This window comes from Hippopotamus amphibius, chromosome 14, assembly GCF_030028045.1.
Source record: "Hippopotamus amphibius kiboko isolate mHipAmp2 chromosome 14, mHipAmp2.hap2, whole genome shotgun sequence".
NCBI classification, from domain to species: Eukaryota; Metazoa; Chordata; class Mammalia; order Artiodactyla; family Hippopotamidae; genus Hippopotamus; species Hippopotamus amphibius.
In genome coordinates, this window is record NC_080199.1 from 14,531,013 (window position 1) to 14,551,337 (window position 20,325).

Consider the following 20,325-nt stretch of genomic DNA (forward strand, 5'->3'; position numbering starts at 1 on the left):
TGTAAGATGTTTCTCCTTCACACTGTGTCCATGTCCAGCACAGTGCCTGGCAGATAGTGGCTACTCATGTATTTATTGAGTAATGACTAATGTAGAAGCTCTTGATTTTGAACTGTAAGGGCCATTCTACAATGGTAGGAAAGTTCCCAATCGAGATAAGAAAACACGTATTGAGTGTGCATCAGATATTGTTAAAAAACTTTAGGTGCTTTCTATGTGCAGAAAGCTGGAGTTTCTACACTCTGATTCAGCCCATTTTCCCAAGTAAGCCCGTAGGCCCATGGAGCCCAGACACAGAAGCACCCCCTCCCAGCTCGCCTGAAAGCACAGCTGGTGGAGGTGGCAGAGAGAAGATGGCACCTGGTGTCTAGGCCCCTGGGAAATTCCCAGGACAGCATCTTCTGTGGCAGAAACTGAGTTATTGTCCTCTGGTGAAATCACCTACCTCAAGGGAGTTAAAACATTCACCACCGCTGCATTTGCCCATGCCTCTCTTCCAAGCTTTTTTGTGGGTTTGCCAAACATGTTCCCATTTACATCAAAAAAAGAAAGAAAGAGAGGGAGGGAGGGACACACACACACACACACACACACACACACACACGGGGGCGGAGGGAGAGGGATTGAGAGAGAGAAGGAAGGAAGGAAGGAAGGAAGGAAGGAAGGAAGGAAGGAAGGAAGGAAGGAAGGAAGGAAGGAAGGAAGGAAAGAAGGAAGGAAGAGTGAATCTTTACATTAAACAGCTTTTTCTAAGTCTACTGTTGGCCTGTGTCTGAAACACCATGAGGATGCCTCACCTGTCTCTCTCACCTTTGCTAGCACAGAAAACTCTGGCACAAAGGAACGCTTTTCTGTGAAACCAGTTCCCTTTACATCACCCAGGTTTCTTAACACCGTTTCTGTTAATAAACAGACATAGGTTTCAAAGACCTCCTTGTTTCAGGCATCTTTCTTTCTCTTGCCTTTTTGTTTTCTGCCATGCTATCATCCGTTTTGCTTTTTTTCAGCTAAAGAAAATCCCACAATGGCTTGGACAAATGATACTAATCTGTATTTATAGTATCTCACTTCACTTAATGCTGCTGGTGGTTCTTACAGTTGACTGACTTTTGGATGTATGAAAAGATTGGACCAGGTTCTTGTAAAACTGGTTGTCAAATCCTAAATTTTGTAGCTGTTCCAAGAATCACTGAGTTTTAAAAAAATGATCCCTGAAGTGCAAAACATTTTATTTTCTATAAAATTCTTATGCTTGACCAATATATCATATTCATTGAATACTTTTACACTAGAGTTCAGCTACTGTACATTTTTTAGCTGACATAACATTTCCAACACCCTTAAAGTTTTCTTATTACCTTCTTTTTTTTTTTTTTAACCTGCAAGCCTGAGGCCTGAATAACTTGCCTCAGGTAGCAAGGCAGTCAGTAATAGAGGGGAGTCTCCAAAGGACCAGAATATCTTATCACTTATATTTCTCTACAACATAATTTGTGAATTTACCAACATTGAATGATTTCTTTATTATGCAGACACTTTACGTTATTACAAAAATAGTTAAATTTTCATTGTATATAAAAGATTTATACATATGGCTTAATATTAAGCCATGAACATAATTTTTAAAATGTAGTGCCTAGTAAAGATTAGAATAAGGAAAATCAGGGCTTAACAAATAAGCAGCCAATCAAACATTCAAGAATCAATCTTGTGTAGAGATAAGATCCTTACCCTTAGGAAGTTTACGATCAGTCTGAGAAAACATAGAACAAACATTCTCTGATGCTAGAACAACGGACTAGTGTCTTTGTGCAAAATACGTGTCCACAAAATGGCAAGATAAAGAATAAATTCATAAACGAACGTGTGTTCAGAGGGGTCGGAAAAATCACTCAAGTTTTTTTAAAAAGAGCACAGTGAATATGCGCGTTGACGGAGAAGGAGAAGATTGGTCAAAGCAAAAGTCAAAGGTAGAATATTTCACATTTCAGGGACTTCCCTGGTGGTCCAGTGGTTATGACTCAGCGCTTCCACCAAAGGGGGCACGGGTTGGAACCCTGGTCAGAGAACTAAGATCCCTGCATGCCCTGCAGCACGGCCAAAAAAGAAAAGAAAAGAAAATTTTAAATTTCATCCCCTGAGAACATCCTCACTTACAAGCCAGACTCTCCATTTCATTCCAGCTTCTCCCCCAAGGGGAAGGGAAGGAACATTACCACATCCGCCATGACTCTTCTGCATTTCAGAAGTGACGGGGAGGGGTGTGTGCTGGAACCCTCACAAAGGCTTAGGAGAGCTTGCCCGTGTTAACATTTTGGGAATTTTGCAAGGCCATTGACAACACACCATCGGAAGTCTGCAGTCTCCCAAGGTGGGAGTATTTACAAGCACAGAAATTGGCAAACGCTACAGACCAGCCTCTTATGACCACCCCACCCACCAGCTGTTAAACACGTACCAGCACATCTGGAAGGTGGGCGTTTTACAGTCAGGGAGCTCTTAGGGTAGTTGTGTGAGGAGGAGAAAGGAGGTCCATGAGAGGGGGCAGGAGAGAGGAGTGAGGAGTCAGGAGCGGGGGTGGTGACAAAGACAGGGTGGAGGAGGCCACTTTCAAGAAGAGTGAGGGAGCGAGCTGGACAGAGACGTGTCCAGAGTGGAGTGGAATCACCCACATTACATCTTTAGGTGACAGTAGAATTGCTTAGAGCTTTGTGTTATGTGAATTAAGTCGGTTTGTTTTTAAATCTGGTTATATTCTTCCCCACTCCTGGCATGTCGATGAAGCTGAAAGTACGGAGGCTTCACTGTGTGGCCTGACCGCTTGTTTCTCTGCTCTTTGGAGCAGATCCAGAACAATTCCTAAAGAACATTGGCCTTGCCTGCAGACACTCCTCCTCTCACCTCTGCGTCAAGGTAGCAATGATCTCTTTACACTCAGTTTTCACAGGAGGATGTCGGCTCCGTCCCCGGATTCCCTGTGGTGTGTAGAGGTCGTGGTTGACGGGCCACACAGTGTGCTACCCTTACATGTTTGCCGTCGCTGAACAGACCTAGCAGGTCCAACACCAGGTTCACGGTCTCTCCCCTAAGACTCGCCTCTTCTCGTACAGTCCAAGGCTTGCTTATCATTATCTGAGCAGTTACCCCAAGTGAAAACTTGGGCATTATCTCTGATTTCTCTATCTCCCTCGCCAGCCACATCTCATCCAGTTGACAATATCTTTAGGATCTGTTTCCAGTTGCCACTGCTACTGACTTACATCAAGTCCTCATTGCTTTTTCCCCGGAGTCCCATGAAATCTTCCTCATTATCTGGGGTCTGTGCCCTTAACCTCCCCATCCTTCAATCTGTGCTCCATATTAGAGTTATGTTTAGAAAGCACAATTCTGATCATGTCACTTCCCTGTTCCTCCAAAAGTGTTCTAGAATTTTTGTGATAAAGTTCTAACTCCTCACATTAGCCCACGAGGCCTCATGAAACAAGGCTTTTTTAAAAAAAATTTTATTTTATTTAGTTTATTTTATTTTTTAAGCTCTTTATTGGAATATAATTCCGTTACACTCTTGTACCAGCTTTTGAGGTACACCAAAGTGAATCAGCTATATTTAGACATATATCCCCATATCCCCTCCCTTGCGTGACTCCCCCCCACCCTCCCTGTCCTGGCTTTCTAAGGTATCACCCATCATCGAGTTGATCTCCCTTTATTACACAGCAACGTCGTGAAACAAGGTTTATTTACTCCTCTGGTCTCATCCTTCTGATTCTTCCACAGCCACCATTTGGTCCAGCTCTTCAGACCTTTTTAGATCTTCCCTGCTGTTCCCACCTCAGGAGATTTGCACATTCTGTGCCTTCAGCCAGGAATTCCCACCTCCCACCCCCTACTTCATTATTTAGCTGACTCGTCCTTCAGAATACAGCTCAAAATCACCTCTACAAGGAAATCTTTTATGACACCCAGATTGATTCACAGGTCTCTCTCCTGTGCTCTCTGCTCCTATGGTACCTGTGTATATTTCAATCACTCTTCCTGTCACACAGCCGGGTACCTGTCTGCTTCCCTTCCTACATGGCAGGAACCACGTCCTCTTTGGCCTTGTGTCCCCTTTGCTCAGCACTTAGCTGATGCTTGACACAGGATTGAGTAATTGTTAGTTGTGGACTTGATTTTCCTTGTAGCCAAGGCAGGTAGCTTGAGAATGCAGGGTTGCGCATGTTGCAGGCAGCAACATGATATGGGGAGTAATATGTATTTGCCTCCAAAATGTAAGGGTTGGAAAGACAAAGATGGAATGTTTCATGGCGGATCACTTTAGTGAGAGTACTGATGCAGAGAAGAGATTTAGGGTGAAGGAAAGGCTGGACTTGGCCACAAGGACATTAATGGAGGCCTTAGGACAGGTCGCTTCAGAGGAATAACATGAATGGCGCAGAGGGATGGGAATGGGGGCCAGGAAGCTAACGCGTGTTTGGATGTTCCGAATGTTCCAGATGCTTTACATACACCTTTTCACGTCCTCCTCACAACCACTCTATGAAATAGGTTTATCCCTAAAAATCTAAAAGTAAGAAATAAAAAGAATTACCAGGACTTCCCTGGTGGCACAGTGGTTAAGAAACCACCTGCCAATGCAGGGGACACGGCTTCAATCCCTGGGCCGGCAAGATCCCACATGCTGCGGAGCAACTAAGCCTGTGTGCCACAACTACTGAGCCCATGTGCCACAACTACTGAAGCCCATGCACCTAGCGCCTGTGCTCCACAGCAAGAGACGCCACCGCAATGAGGAGCCGGTGCACTGCAATGAAGAGTAGCTCCCGCTCGCTGCAACTAGAGAAAGCCAGCGCGCAGCAACAAAGACCCAGTGCAGCCAATAAATAAATATATAAATTTATATATATAAAAAAAGAATTACCAACAAGGAAGCTAAAACTCAGAGGTTCAAATGGCAGATGCATAGTCATGCCTTTTCAATGGCTGATCTGGATTCAAACTGATTTATTCTTTCATAAAACCACACACTCGTCCCTGCCCCAGACTCCCTACTGTAGTAGGAAAGGATGTAGGAATTAAGGTGGTGGAATTTAACCTCAACCCCACTCTTCCCTCAATTCAAAAACATTTATCCATGGAAGGTGGCAGGAAATTAGGATGATAGCTAAAATTCACAACTGGATCAATGGAATATTTTTCTCCAGCAGAGAAACTTAGGTGATGTAAAAGGCAAGCAGGGACATCCCTGGTGGCGCAGTGGCTAAGAATTTGCCTGCCAATGCAGGGGACACAGGTTCGAGCCCTGGTCCGGGAAGATCCCACATGCCGTGGAGCAACTAAGCCCGTGTGCCACAGCTACTGAGCCCATGTGCCACAACTGCTGAAGCCCACATGCTTAGAGCCTGTGCCCCACAAGAGAAGCCACCGCAATGAGAAGCCTGTGCACTGCAACAGAGTATAGCCCCCACGCTCCGCAACTAGAGAAAGCCCGCGCGCAGCAACGAAGACCCAACACAGCCAATAAATAAATAAATAAACTTAAAAAAAAAAAGGTAAGCACATCTTTCTATATTTCTGTTTAATTTCCATGCAAAGTTGTGCTCATTGGGCTCATCCTGACACTGTTGAGGCTTTGCGAGGACACGCGACAGAATAGCATCAGGGTCCAAGGGTCGCGGTGAGAAACTAAAGAGCTAGGTCCTCGCAGTTCACTGTTCAGATCTGCCCCTGTTCCTCACAGCCCAATGAAAAACTCCATCTCAAGAACTCTGTTGCCCCCTGACAGCCCACTCCCCACATCAGTGTGAGAGGAGGACAGGGAGAGAGAAGGGAAGTCACCTTTTGAGGGGAGGCTGAGTTTGTAGACTGGAACTCTCCCCAAAAGGGGAGGGGATTTTACCTGGTACATTCTGCAATCTTTTTATAAGGTGGGTGGAGCCTAGCCCATGCCTCTCATCAGGGTGAGAGTGAAGATCGTCTCATCAGAAAGTTGCTGAGCACCGCGTGGTCTGACCACTGCACTGTCTGAGTGCAAAACGCTGCTGGGTTATGAAGGAAGATGGAGATCCTGGGAGAGAGTGTGACCACAGGGCTGCCTCAAGGCCTGCCATCTGGTGTGACAAGGGAATGTGAATTCCCAGGGCCAACTGATAAAGAAAGCAATGTTTCTTTGCCTCAAAAAAAAAAAAGTTAGCTTTAGGAAGATATTCTTATTTCTGGATAAAACGGTAAAGAAATCGGCTTGTGCTGCTAAAGAGACTGAGCTAGTCTTGGCCCGCTGACTCCTGTTCTCACCAACAGGACCAGGCCCACCTTCCCCTTTACTGAGCACAGACGGGCAACCCTTAGTGAGGAGTGAGGGGCTGAAGCTCGAGACCCTGGGGTCTGTAGACAATGGGGCTGAGAAGACAGAACTTCCCCCGCAGGCAGAGGGAATAGAGTCTCCTGAGGAGAGGGGCAGCAGATGGGGTTTAAAAGCTGAGATTTCAGAAATAGGATGGACACTGAGAGAGGGCTCGAGAAAGAACAGATGGGAAGGAGAAAGCAGCCATGGGGACACCCTTCCTTCTGCAGGCCTGAGTCTTCAAGGATGAAGTTCCACCTTTTGTTCTTCCTACACAGAGTGGGCGGTTCTTTTGAGATCTGACTCTCCTGAAGAAAACTCCTCCTAATTCATTGTGTGTTTGGAAAGGGAAGGTTGATGTGATAGGAGGGACTTGCAGGAAGAACAGAGATTATCCTTTCATTTTGCAGGGACACACACACACACACACACACACACACACACCAGCAGCTGCACAGACCTCCAGGCTGGCTCAGCAGAGAAGGCCCTTTGAGACACCAGGCAGTGAGGCTGAATTCCCTCTGCCTAACTTATCAACGATTAATTGGGTCCCTTTTTAAAAAGGGGCCTTGCCACAAGCGAGATTACAAAGCGTGTCTATTTTGTTTCATTCAAGCATTAGCACAGGTCGCCCTCACTTTGCAAACGTCGGCTGTGCCCACTCCCTCGTTGGTGCACTTAACGGTGGTGGCAGTAATCCAATGCGTAGAGGAGAGCTCTCGCACTTGCTTCTCCTGCTGCCAACAGCCATCCTGGCTTTGCTCACGGAGCCAAAACTCTCCTTCAGATAAGCCACAAAGGGACTGTTGACCTGGGTTGGAACCAAAATCAACTTCCAAAGACCATGGTGTGTATGCTAATAAGAGCTAATAACTAAGCACTGAAACAGGTCAGTCAAGAACCAAAATCTTGCTGGGCTCAATCTGAGATGTCCCTTGTGTACGGCTCTGCATCTCAGCAATGAATGAACCGTGTGACTACAGCAGTGCCTGCCTTTCAAACGCATAGGCTCTGGGACTTCCCTGGCAGCCCGGTGGGTAAGACTCCGTGCTTCTGCTGCAGGGGCCACAGGTTGGATCCCTGGTCCTTGGGGACCTAAAATCCCACATGCCACGTGGCCAAAAAAAAAAAATCAGGCTCATGGGTTCTGCCAAATTTCCAGAGAAATAGAATCAGAAGATCTGATTTTACATTTTAGTGCCTTGAAATTGGTGAGAATTTCCAACATTATAATATTCAACAGTAATTTTTATTTTTAAAAATTATTATTTATTTATTTTTGGCTGTGTTGGGTCTTTGTTGCTGGTTGTGGGCTGTCTCTAGTTATCGAGAGCAGGGGCTATTCTTCATGACCGAGACTGGGCTTCTCAGTGCAGTGGCTTCTCTTGTTGCGGAGCACAGGCTCGAGGCACTCGGGCTTCAGTAGTCGCGGCTCATGGGCTCTAGAGAGCAGGCTCAGTAGTTGTGGTGCTCGGGATTAGTTGCTCCGTGGCCTGTGGGGTCTTCCTGGACCAGGGATTGAACCCATGTCCCCTGCATGGGCAGGAGGATTCTTAAGCACTGTGCCATCAGGGAAGTCCCTTCAACAGTAATTTATGCAGATAAGCAAATGGATGCTTTTAAAGAATGTGTAATGGTCACACCGTATTTTGGTAAATGTGATTAGTGTCTCCGGCAGAGGATTTGTGCAAGAATTAAAACACAGGCAAACAGAACGTTTTTTCCTTTTCTGTGTGCAAGGATGCCTGTATGTGGCCTTGCATATCTTAACGAAACAAACTTCTCTCCTTTGCCCTCTCTGATACCACCCCAGCAGGTCAGGCGCCGGTTAACCAGCTGCCTCTGAGGGTGGGCCTTGTTAAGAAGAACCGAGTGCGCTGGCGTATTTCAGAAGGATTCCTTTCCCTCTCTCCCTGCTGGAAGCACAAGAGGATTTTTCTCCAATGTGTGCTGTGGGAAGCTGGTCGACCTCTTGGAGGTAAATCTCAAAATATTTCGGGGTTGGGAATTCCCTGGCGGTCCAGTGGTTAAGGCTCTCGGCTTTCAGTACTGTGGGAGCAGGTTCGACCCCTGGATGGGGAGCTAAGATCCCACAAGCCGCTCCACGGCTCTGCTACATATATAATGAGGCCTTGTCACGACTGGGTCCCCCAGAGTTTTTTTTTAATGAAGTGTAGTTGATTTACATTGTTTTGTTAATTTCTGCTGTACAGCAAAGTGGCTCAGTTATACATATATATATATATTCTTTTTCACATTCTTTTCCATTCTGGCTTATCACAGGATATTGAATTCAGTTCCTTGTGCTGTACAGTAGGACCTTGTTGCTTATCCATCCTATATATACTAGTTTGCATCTGCTAATCCCAAACTCCCAAGCCTTCCCTGCCCCACCCCTCTCCCCCTTGGCAACCACAAGTTTGTTTTCTATGTCTGTCTTTTTCTGTTTCATATATAAATTCATTTGTTGTATTTTAGATTCCACATATAAGTGATATTATATTATATTTGTCTTTCTATTTCTGATACTTCACTTAGTATCATAATCTCTAGGTCCATCCATGCTTGCTGCAAATCGTATTATTCATTCTATTTTTATGGCTGAGTAGTATTCCATTGTGTCTATCTATCTATCTATCTATCTATCTATCTATCTATCTATCTATCATCTATCTATCTATCTATCTATCTATCATCATCATCATCATCAATCTATCTATCTATCTATATATCACATCTTTTTTTTAAGATTTTTTTTGATGTGGACCATTTTTAAAGTCTTTATTGAATTTGTTACAATATTGCTTCTGTTTTATGTTTTAGTTTTTGGGCCCCAAGGCACCTGGGTTCTTAGCTTCCTGACCAGGGATCCAACCCGCACCACCTGCACTGGAAGGCGAAGTCTTAACCACTGGACCTCCAGGGAAGTCCCATATACTACATTTTTTTTTTTAAGCTCTTTATTGGAATATAATTGCTTTATACTCCTGTACCAGTTTTTGAGGTACACAAAAGTGAATCAGCTGTATTTAGACATATATCCCCTTATCCCCTCCCTCCCGTGACTCCCTCCCGCCCTCCCTGTCCTGGCCCTCTAAAGCATCACCCATCATTGAGTTGATCTCCCTTTGTTATACAGCAACTTCCCACTAGCTATCTATTTTACATTTGGTAGTGTATCTATGTCTATGCTACTCTCTCACTTCGTCCCAGCTTCCCCTTCACCCCCCCAACCCCGTGTCCTCAAGTCCATTCTCTACATCTGCATCTTTATTCTTGCCCAGTTACTGGGTTCATCAGTACCATTTTTTTAGATTCCATATATATGAGTTAGCATATGGTATTTGTTTTTCTCTTTCTGGCTTACTTCGCTCTGTATGACAGTCTCTAGGTCTGTCCACCTCCGCAATGATTAAGAATCCGTCTGCCAATGCAGGGGACACGGGTTTGATCCCTGCTCCAGGAACATCCCACATACCACATCTTCTTTATCCATCCATCTGTCGGTGGACATTTAGGTTGCTTCTGTGTCTTGGCTATTGTAAATAGTGTTGCAATGAATATAACCCCTGGAGTTTCTAACTCTCAGACTTGTCTGCACTGAGCCTCCAGCAATTGTCAGTGACAGTTCCAGTTCTCCTCCTCGAGCATGGGTTCTCCTCTGCTTCTACTTGAGGAGTATCTAATGAAGATCTGGAGTTGGGCATTGTGGATCCTGTGAGAATTCAATTAAATAATAACAGGGTGGGACAGGGGGATGCTGCGATGCTAGGAGATGAGAGCTACGTTGTGAGTTTCAAAGAACTATTTGCCTCAGACCATGAGTTTGACCTTTTAGATCACTTCTCAGCCTGACTCCATAACTCTTTGAGTGCTCTAAGGATCTCCAACAAAGAACTGATGCTTTTTGTTTGATTACATCCAGAAGTTAATAGATTGTAAAATTTTCTCTTGGTTAGCTTTATAAAATCAGCTTTATTCTGTTTCTCTCTTTGTGTGGTTTTTGAATATGTTCAAGTTCAATATCATCTCAATTCAAGTTCAATGTCACTCTGAGTTTCTCAAGACATCCCTTCCCTTCTCTTCAATTTTTTTCAGAATTCCTTTGTCTAGAATTCATTCAGTGGCCTGTTTCCTTTTGAGAGAGAAATGTTTAGCAACTACTCTTTGGCTGCAGAAATGTTGAACAAGTTTTAAACGCTTGGGTTTCCCAGATGGCACTGATCCCTTGCCTTGTTATATAAAGGGACCCCCCCGCCACATCCTTGAAATTCCAGGGGGACCTATTTGTGTTGAAGTTTCACTGTCCTAGGATTATTGGGTAAGGTAGATATGGATGAGAAATTGCTATGCAGTTCAAAGATGATGCAAAGAGCAGTATTATTTACAGCTGAGAGCAAAGGGTGTTGGGCAGGCCTGCCACCCTCATTGTGTGGCTGGTCTGTCCTTTGCAGAATCACAGCTCGCTTCCTGCCAGGGCTGTGGTGGTTGGCACGGAGCTTTGGCACCAAGACAAGCGGCCCCTTCTCCCTTAAACCCAGCCACACCACTTCAGATTCCTGGCACATGTTTTCAAGGTCTCCTCTTGCTGTTTGTCTCAGGGCTACTTTGCCCTAGGAGTCTGCAGTCTAAAATAGAGGCTTGACTAAAAAAAGAACAAAATGTTGCCATTTGCAGCAACATGGATGAACTTGGAAGGCGTTATGCTAAGTGAAATAACTCAGACAAAGACAAATACTGTATGATATCACTTATATGTGTAATATAAGAAATACAACAAACTAACAAATATAACAAAAAAGAAGCAGACTTGCAGATTTAGGGAATAAACTAGTGGTTACCAGCGGGGAGGGGGGAGGGGAGGGGTACTATAGAGGTAGAGGATGGAGAGGTATAAACTATCAGGTGTAAAATAAACTATAAGGATATATTGTACAACACAGGGAATATAGCCAGTATTTTATGATAACTATAAATGGAGTATAACCTCGAAGAATTGTGAATCACTGTACTGTATACTTGTGACTCATATAGTATGGCACATCAACTATATATACTTCAATAAAAAAATAGAACAAACTAAAGAGGCTGGACCCTGCCCCAATGATAAAATGTAATATTCAACCTAAACAGAAATTAAATATTGCCATTTAATGTGTTAGTAATTATTAATATGCTTAGTACTACTTCATACGATAAATTGGTCAATTATACAATTCCTTGTCAATGACAATATTTCAGAATTATAACTAACATATTTTGGTGTTTACGCTGTGTTGCACTTTATTGCTTTGTATAGACTCATTTAACCCTCACAATGGCCCTATGAGATGGGAACCATAGTTAACCCTGTTTTATCAGATGAAGAGACTAGAGGAAGGAGAGATCCAGAAACTTGTACAAAGTCCCACAGCCAGGAAGCGGGGGAGCTGGGGCTGAATTGGAGTGGTCTGTTTTCTGAGTCAGGCTGTCTGACTCCAGCGCCGGTCCGTGAATACGTGTCCCAAGGTTTATCCCATACAACGCACTACAGACGAGGCAATGAGAAAAATGAAAGGGGGTGTTGTTGTGGACTGAACGTTTGTGTCCCCTCAAATTCATACGTTGAAGCCCGAACCCCCAGTGTGATGCTCTTTGGAGAGGGGCCTTGGGGAGGGAATTAGGTTTAGATGAGGCTTGTTTCCTCTTCCTCTGCCGTGTGAGGACACAGCAGTAAGGTGGCGGAAGAGGCACCTCACCAGGAACCAAAACTGCCAGCACCTTGATTTTGAACTTCCCATCCTCCAGAATTGTGGGAGATAAATGTCTGTTGTTTAAGCCATGTTATCATTACTTTGTTTTATAGCAGCTTGAGCTGATTAATACAGGGGAGGGGGCTCTTTAACCAGATCAATTTGGAAAATGCTCTGTACTTACTCCCTATCTTAAAGGACCCAAAATGTCTGTTAGGAAATCAAAGGCTGTGAAAAGTTCTGCAGTGATGAAAGCTATTTAAATTTGTTTAACCAATGGCTTCTCAAACTTTTTTTTTTTTTTTTTTTTTACTATGGAACACCCCCCACTTATGAATCCTTCACAGATCATACTTGAAAGGGGCTACAGGTGAGATGGCGTGCTTGTTTCCAGGTGGGATGTAACTGCCCAGTGGAGCCAGAAGCTTGTGTAGGGGGAGGCTTGGTAGGTGAGCCCAAGAGGAGAGAAGCAGTGCAGGCAGAGCAGAGGGCTGCTTCCAAGAGGACAGTGAGAGGTACTGCAGGGGGAGAAGAACCCAGATGGTCCAGAACACGGGGAAGACCTACCAAGAGGAAGGTGGTCTTGGGGTAAATATGGTGAGAACTGTCTAGAGGAAAGTTTAGGGCCTGCCCTGCACAGAGGACTTGGATTTTCAGAACAGAAAGGACATTCCAGTGTTGTGTTAATTTGAATACAGGAGAAGAGGATAACAAATGACTCTCAGAACTACTATGACATCTGCTGGAAAGAGCCATATATGCTACCCCTTAGAAATATAATACAGGCTGATTTCCTGAAGTTGTCTTAACTTCTTTCTAGGGAATTACAAGATGTGAGCTCAAATGGAAGACCCAGCTGAGGAAGAAAAAAAATATTGGCATATGTTTCCTAAATATAAGATATTTGCATTAAAATGAAATAATTATTATTGAGTAGTTAGATATTTTAAATATTTATGCTTATTGCAGGGTAGGGATGGAGGGAAGAAGGGGAGATTGCTAGAAGAAAGATGGCAAATTGTACAGAAAACCATCACTTTGCTGTGTGATTTCACACTGAGATTTCAGTCTGCTGTTAGTTGAGCTGGCTCGACTAGATGGCCTTAAAGATTCCATCCAAATCTCACATTCTGAGTCCTTGTTCTTCACAACACGCTAGAGCAAGTTTGGAAAAGACATTGTTTTATTCAGAGGTAGAAACACAATATAATTCAGACAGTACATTTGTAATGGGTATTTAACACAGATCAATTGTGTGAATAGAATCAATTTGGTTTTTTCTTAAGCAGAAGAATATAAAGACATAAGGGCCTCCATTATTTAACACTAAAAACTTTGACATAGTAAAGATAAACCTCAATAGAGAGAAATGGGCTTCCCATGTTCTCTCTTTTAATTGAAATTTGTTTAACATCAATATTTTTTTCTTGAAATTGGAATGTTTTGAGGTTTATCACATGTTACACAGAGCAAACAGACTAGTTTCAATTTTTGTGATCATATATTCACCTATAATTGTAAATTGTATACAACTGATGTTTTGCATATGTAAATACTAAGCAGAGTTAGCAAACATGATTATAGTGCCATCTATTGGTGAAATGTAGTATGACAACATCTATGGGATGCAAGACACTGAGCTACTGTGGGGACAGGGAAAGGATAAAAGAACTGATTAGACAGTGATTATATCAATATATTTAAGAATGGGGCTGAATCTACTATGAAAGAAATTCAAACACTGAAAGAGTATCTGATGATATTAAAGAATGATTGCTAATTATTTTTAGTTGTGATGTTGGTGTGTTATGTTAAAGCATCCTTATCTTTTAGACTGAGATTTAGGGCCAAGTCTGGCCCACTACCTGTTTCTTACGGTCTGTGAGCTAAGAACAGTTTTTACATTTTTAAAAGGTTGAAGAATATTTTGTTTCATAGGAAAATTATATGAATTTCCAATTTCAGTGTCAAGAAATAAGGTTTCATTGGAGCCCAGCCATGCTCATTTACTAAGGCATTTGTCTAAGGCCAAGTTTGTGCTACACCAGTAGAGCTCAGGAGTTGCAGAGACCACAGGGCTGGCAAAGCCTGAAAATGAGCTTCCTGGCCCTTTAGAGAAAAACTTCACCCACCCTGACCTAGAGCTTTGCTATTCTAAGTGTGGCCTGTGGACCAGCAATGTTGGCTTTGCCTGGGAGGCTGTTAGCAACGTGGAATATTGGTCTCTACCCCAGATATACTGACTTGGAATCTTCAGATCCCAGGTGAGTCCTGCTCACATTAAAGTCTGAGAAGCACTGGTTTATAGGGCCCTTCTCAGGTCACCCTCTGGTGGCACCCTCCCTAAGGTGCAGGCAGCCAGAGAGGACAAGGGGGTGCATCCATCTGGAGTCCCCGTTCCCCTCTGGGCCATGCTCTGAGCACCTAAACCCTAGAATCCCTGCTCCCTGTGCCAACGCAGGCCTCCTTCCTGTGGCCCATCTCCTAGTCCAAAAGGTGGTCAAGATACAGCTGTTTATGGGGCAGGGAGAGGGTGGCCTGAGCTTGGACTTGAAGGCTGGGTGGGGTCTTGCTTGAGCAGCGGATTCCTCACGGCACAAAGAGGGTCAGAGCCAGAGGTGGGAAGAGCAGGGGGAGGGCTGGGGGGTTGGGGGCAGCTCTCCCTCTGCTGTTCTACCTTCTGGCTTGGAGGTCCAGGGTCCAGGAATCCCAGCCTGCCAGATGGTTACAGAGGTTTACTTGAGAGTTTGTTAGCTTAATTTATAACTTTTAAATATTCAGATATATAGTATGGGCTTCATTGATACTCTTGACTCAGGGCCCACTGTAAGTGGCAGGTCTGTTAAATGCTTTTCAAAATGTATTCAAAGGACCACCTGCATCAGAATCCACTGGGTTGTTGGATCAGAATCCTTGGGGCTGGAGTCTAGGACTCTACATTCTAACTGCTCCCCTGGTGATTCTGATCCACAGCAGAGTTAAGGAGCACTTGTAATGGGGGAGCGTGGAGAAGAGCTGCCCCAAGTGGCAGGAAGCGTCAGGGAGAAGAGAGGGAGGTGCTGACCACGAGCTCACACTGCTTCCTGCTTCTCTCATTAGTTCTCCTCATAACCTGGCCTGACCCCACCCCTGGGAGTTGGCTGCAGGGAGAAGCTGCCGGAACGATGCAAGCATGTCCTGCTGAACGTGGGGCTCTCAGGGCGCTGCCCTGCAAGAAAGAAGTATCTGAGTCAGGGCAAAATAGGGAGCAAAGGGGCTGTTGGCGCCTGGAGGGACCAGGTGGACCCAACCGGGGAATCAGGCTGAAGACATTGTGCAAACCTTTGGGCAGGTGAGACCTGGGTTCTGCACGGGACGTGGGAGGAGCTGGGACAGACTGTGCGGTCCCACCAGCCTGGGTGCAGAGGAGGCATCTGTCGCTTATGAGTTGTATGACCTTGAGCAAGGTCATTAACCTCTGTAGCCTTGTTTCCTTGTCTGTAAAAAGGGGATCCTAACACCCTCTACACTTGTTTTGTAATTAAATGTGAGAATTAAGTAAAAACACAACCTTGCCACACAGAACAGAATAAGGGGCGGCTGCTGTTTATTGGGAAGCTTGTCACTTTGCATCTCTGCTCTTCCTGATGCTTCATATCATAGGCACTTGTCCCTGGTGATGAGACCAGTTTCCTCAAACCCCAGCACAGGAAGGCTCCAGTCACAGCCTGAGCCAGCCCTGTGCTTGGCCAGTGGTCTAGAGCTCCCTGAGCTTCCCTGCGCGGGAGCAACTCCTGAATCTACTGCCAAGCTGCTCGTTGTGTACAGTTCCCAGATATTCCTCCCAGTGAGCCACACCTTGGGACTCACACTCAGGTTTGTGATGAACTAGTGCTGGGCTTGTATGAAACCTCCTGAGACAGCTGTGCCATACTGAAAATCCACCACTAGGGGGCAGCAGAATCCAGGCGTCCAGGTGAGGAGAGTGGAGAGGCCATGGAATGAGGGGCCAGGAAGGCCACACAGGGAGAAAGAGTGATGGAGGGCCCTAGCCTCACCCTCCTAGTTGACTCCACTCTCCACACACAGAAAAACACACTTCTGATCCTGCAGAATCACCTTATCTCTGTTTACTCTGTTTCCTCATCCAGATACAGTTCATCATGTCTTAAATATGGCAAAGGCCAGTGGTTTGTAAACTTGACTGCAAATTCGAATCACCAGAGGAGCTCTGTACAATCCCAGTGCTGAAGCCTCACCTTAATTAAATCAGACTCTCTGGGGAGGGGAGGCAGGAATCAACACTGTTTAAAGCAGCACAGTGATTCCACCCTGCAGCCAAGTGAGAGCCACTGTTGGAGGCCAGAGATCTCATGTCTTCCCAAATGGCAGCTGCTTTCATTGCTAGAGGCCTCCTCCAAGAAGCCTTCCTAATAATCACACTTCTTCTCCTCCATCTGTCCACGGGTCTGTCTGTAGGTGGGGCCAGCACTTTCCATATTTAAACGTGCCTACGGGTCACCTGGGGAGATTGTGAACATGCAGATTTGGACTCAGGAGGTCCAGGTGGGGCCCAGGGTCTGCATGGCTAGGAAGCTCCCAGGGGCTGCCCCCCTGCTGGTGCAGGGACCACACGGGGCAGGGGCTGTAGGAGAGCAGCCTCTGTCTGCACGGGCGCCTTTGCGATTGTTCTCCAGCTGCTCTGGGCTCCTTTTCCGCCTTCCCTGCCGCATGGGGAGAGCGGCTGGTTTCCAGCTCTTCCCCATCCTGCCTCTCATCCCACTCGGGTCCCCACCACACTGGCCACGGCGTGGACACAGACCTGCACACACACGGAAAGCTCGCCAATGACTGTTGAATGAATGAATGAACAAACGTGGTGAGAAAAGTTCTGAACCTGGAGTTAGAACCCTGCTCTGCCTCCTACAAGTGATGAGAACTTGACCAACTGCCAGCCTCTCCAAGACTTCCTTAGCCTGTTCAATTTGTCTCGTAATTTCATTGTAAGGTGCGAAGGAGCTGCATGTGCGAGAGCTCCTTTCCATCCACGTGGTAGCGTCTGCCTTACCCTCTCTCCTACTTGTCACCCTTGTCCAGGGTTCCAGCCTTGTCCTTCACACACTCCCTGGCATGTCCCGTCTGTTACTCAGTCTCCACGTGTCCATCCCCACCTCAGACTTCCCTCTTGAGTTCTGTATGTCTAACCAAATGCCTGTTAAGGAACATTCTGTCTCAGAGAACGGCTGGAAGATCAGATGGGGCCACAGACGTCATCTCCTCCCAAGTTGTAGTAACTCAGCAGAGCTGGGGCAGCAGATCTGGTGGTTCCAGTTATGGGTTGAATTATGACCCCCACCTCCAAATTCATTCTCAGTCCTTCAGAACGTGACCTTGAGTTGCTGCAGATGTAATTAAGATGAGGTCACTAGGGCGGATCCTAATCCAGCTTGTATGACTGGTGTCCTTATGAAAAGGGGACATTTGGACACAGGGAGAACGTCAGGTGAAGATGCAGGCAGAGATGGTGGTGCTGTGTCTCCAAGCCAAGGAAATCCAGAGATTGTCAACACATCACAGGAAACTAGGAGAGAGGCAGGGAACGGATTGTCCTCACAGCCTCAGAGGGAACCGCCCCTGTAACACCCCAATATTGGACTTCTGGCCTCCAGGACTGTGAGAGAACAAATTTCTGCTGTTTAAGCCGCCCAGTCCATGGAGCTTGTCATGGCAGCTCCAGGAAACTCCTACAGGTCCCCGAAGAGCAGGCTGGTCCCTACTGAGCTCCAGACGCTCCCCTTTCTCAGCTATCACTTCTCCCATAAGGGAGCTTCCACAGTCCCTCGGATGTTCCCTGAGCCCTGTGCCCACAAATATGTAGAGCGTGTGAGAGTGGGGAGCAGGGGGGTCCTTAAACACTGGCCCTCAGCTGCTGCCGCCCCATCTAAGCTGTGGACACACCAGCGACTCCAGTACTTCCCGCTCACAGCGTGAGGCACTGGTGTGTGTGTCCTTGACCCCTTAGCAGAGAGGATCTAGTTCACCCTGTGGAAGCTGAAAACCCAGGGGACCTGTAAGGCTTAACCCTCTTCTCCACCAAGACTGTGATTTATGCTGAGATGTCACTGGGTTCTGTCAGCCTCATCCCTTCTCCACATCACCCCCCCACCCCCAAACTCAGCATCATTGTCTCATCTGTGCCCCTGGACAGTCTCCAGACAGGTCTGTCCCTTCCCCCACCCCACCCCCACCTTTATCCCCTCTACCAGCAGAATGTCCCTCCCAAAAGGCAAATCCTATCAGGTTTCACCCCCCTCAGGACCTATATCAGTCTCTGATGCCTCTTCCATCCTCATCCCTGGTCACTTCCTATGAGTGTTACCCCTCCCTCCCAGTTCCACTGAGACACAGGCCACTGCCTGTGGACCTCCTGCCCTTTCTGTGCACGTGGCTCCTTCTTCCTGGTCTCGCATCCACTCCCCTCCCTGCAGGAAGCCCAGGCTAACCTGCTCTCAGCTCCGCTGGACTGATGGGGCCATTCCTCTTCTCCGTACTCATCACAGCCTCTTCTAACCGCATTAGTGCCTTGTTTTACTGCACTGTGTTACACTACTTCCTTTTTGTTTCTGTTTCCTCCACCACTGTGTGAGCGCCTGGAGGGCAGAGGTTTGTGTCCACCAAAGCTTAACACCCTGGCACAGAGCAGGCCTTGAGCAGTTTTTGTGGAACGAGTTCATCAGCGATTCTCAAATGTGGTCCCTGGACCAACAGCAGCAGCATCACCTGGGAACTGGTCACAAGTGCAGATTTCCAGCCCCTCCCCAGACCTGCTGAGTCAGACTCCAGGGGTGGGGCCCAGGTTTCACAAACCCTCCAGGTGATTCTGATGCACATTCAAGTTCAAGAGCAGCTGAATTTTAAAAATGAGAGCTTCGGGAAATAGGATGTGAAGGGAACTTGCTATTCGTGTTCAACCTAGACTGAGCTGTCACAGGATGGTGTCTGGTTGAGAGAAGAGCTCTCCCCAGGTCCCTGTCACTTGGAATCACTGGGCGTCATGGCTGCCTGGGGTGCCCGCTGCCCATCTCTCCCTCAGGCCTTTTTGTAGCATCGGATTGTGTTGTATTCCCTCCCCAGGCTGTTGTTAATACACACAAAGGTCTCAGGAGTGTCCCGAGGAGAAACCCAAAGTCCAGGGGAGCCCTGGATGCTAAGCGCCATGGTTGGTGCAGTCAGGCTGCACTGTGTGCTCCTGGTGTCGGGTTTCTCATCCACACTCTTAAAATATTTTTATCAAAACAAAGAGCCAAAAAATCCCAACAGAACAGAACTCATAGATATGGAGAACAAATTGGTGGTTGAAGTGTGTGTGTGTGTGTGTGTGTGTGTGTGTGTGTGTGTGTGTGTCGGGGGGGTATGAAATGGTTGAAGGGAATATAAAGATATAAACCTCCAGTTATAAAATAATTCATGGGGTTGTAACATACAGCATGCTGATGACAGTTAATAACACTGTTGTGTATTTGAAAGTTGCTAAGAGTAGATCTTAAAAGTGGTGGCGGATGTTAGCTAGCCTCCAGGAGGTGGTCATTTTGCAATATATCCAAATATCAAATCGTTATGTTGTATACCTGAAACTAATGTAATGTTATGTGTCAATTACACCTCAGTTAAAAAAATTTTTGTCAAGGGAATTAAAACCCTATTTATTGCCTTAGAGTGTTGATTTTACCTGTAGTGATGTGTCCCCTCTACTTTAAAGTTTAGTCTAAAGGAGTTAATGAAATGTTTCATTTTTTAATTTTTTAGTCTTTAATTTTTTTTCTCTTGGAACTTGGATGTATTTCTTGTGGTTAATATTTCATGTTTTAAAATGTTATGAGCACCTTACTGGAAGGGCCGCCTGTTATTACTGTTTCTCTCTCAGGTCTAGTACCATGCCTGCCCCTAGTAGGTGCTGAGCAAAGGTTGGATTCTAACTACTCAGTGAAAACCTCTGATAGGGCATTTAGGAAGCTGGGGAAGGACTCCTCTAGGACTGAAGACTGTGTCCATAGGAGGAATTGGGAGTGACTCTGAGCCCGTCCAGAGGGTGCGGGGACAGGCTCCACCATCTGAGTCCTGCCTCCTCTCTGCTTCATCTCCAGACGTTCTCTCTCTCTCTCCAGGCTGAGCTCCAACATGTCTTCACCTCTTTCAGTTCCTCGAATTCACCAACCTCTCCTTTCCAGACCTTTGGACCTGTCTTCCCGCTGCCTGGAAACCCCCCTCCAG

The 20,325-nt window shown here is 46.0% G+C and overlaps 1 protein-coding gene across 1 annotated transcript in view; it reads right to left on the bottom strand.

Annotated features, from left to right (window-relative positions):
- CLDN10 (claudin 10) overlaps positions 1–20,325 on the bottom strand; it is a 99,877-nt gene that overhangs the window by 54,827 nt on the left and 24,725 nt on the right. The window lies entirely within an intron of this gene.